Source organism: Hyaena hyaena, unplaced genomic scaffold (assembly GCF_003009895.1).
Source record: "Hyaena hyaena isolate Hyena2069 unplaced genomic scaffold, ASM300989v1 scaffold_1529, whole genome shotgun sequence".
In the NCBI taxonomy this organism is placed as follows: domain Eukaryota; kingdom Metazoa; phylum Chordata; class Mammalia; order Carnivora; family Hyaenidae; genus Hyaena; species Hyaena hyaena.
Window position 1 is genome coordinate 30,578 of NW_024082166.1, and position 887 is coordinate 31,464.

The 887-nt window shown below is 69.9% G+C and overlaps 1 non-coding gene across 1 annotated transcript; it reads right to left on the minus strand.

The window, feature by feature from the left end:
- Positions 1-408: 408 nt before the first annotated feature.
- On the minus strand, positions 409-480 carry TRNAQ-CUG. The gene has a single exon. It is a non-coding gene; the product is annotated as a tRNA-Gln (tRNA).
- Positions 481-887: the final 407 nt, after the last annotated feature.

The following is an 887-nucleotide window of genomic DNA, read 5'->3' on the forward strand; positions in this document are numbered from 1 at the left end:
GATACGCTGTTTCGCACGTCAGTTGCTCTTTCCCGGTGCAGGCCGGTCAGTGCAAGTACGGGGACGCGCGGCGGGACGGGCGTCGCGGTGCAGGATTGAGTGGCCCGCGCCGGAGGCTTTGACCCCGAGGCTCGAAGGTGAGCCCGACGCGGGGGGGCCGCTGGCCGGGCCCCCCCGCTGTGGCTGCAGTGTCCGTGCTCGAGGAGCCGGGCTCGTGGGTCCCCGGGTGCCGAGGCGGCGGAGCGCGGAGGACGCGGCTGCGAGGCGCCCAGGGTGGCGCGAGGGACGCGCGGGGCCCCCGCAGTTTTCGTCCCGGGCCCGAGGGCAGCGGGGGCGGGAAGGCGGGTGCCCCTCGCTGGGCGCTGGAGCGGAGAGTAAAAGGTGGCCGCGGCTCAGCCCGACAGAGGAAGGTTCCACCGAGACTTGAACTCGGATCGCTGGATTCAGAGTCCAGAGTGCTCACCATTACACCATGGAACCGCCGGGCGCCGAGCCGGCCGTCTCTCTGAGGTGTGCGGAGGCCCTTCCTCGCACCCGCCTTCACCCGCCGCGCCTCCTGCCGGGTTCTTCCCGCCTCCGGGGTGCGAGCTCGGCTCCCCCGCCCGCCAGGGGTCGCCGCGGGTCACGTTCTGCTGCCGTTCTCCGGGCTGGCGTGTGGGGGACCGAGATGAGGTCCCTTGGGAGGTGAGCGATCGGGCCGGGCATTGGGCGCCTCCCCCGGGTGCACCTGCTCTGCCTGGATTACCAGTTTCCTGCCAGAAAAAAAAAAAAAAGTGTTCCTTTCCTATGCTTTGCCGTTGTCTTCTTCCCACTGCCCCGGGAGCCCCGGTGACCCTCGGAACGGGACGTGGGGCGTCCTGGGATTCCAACCCCGATTCTATTCGCGA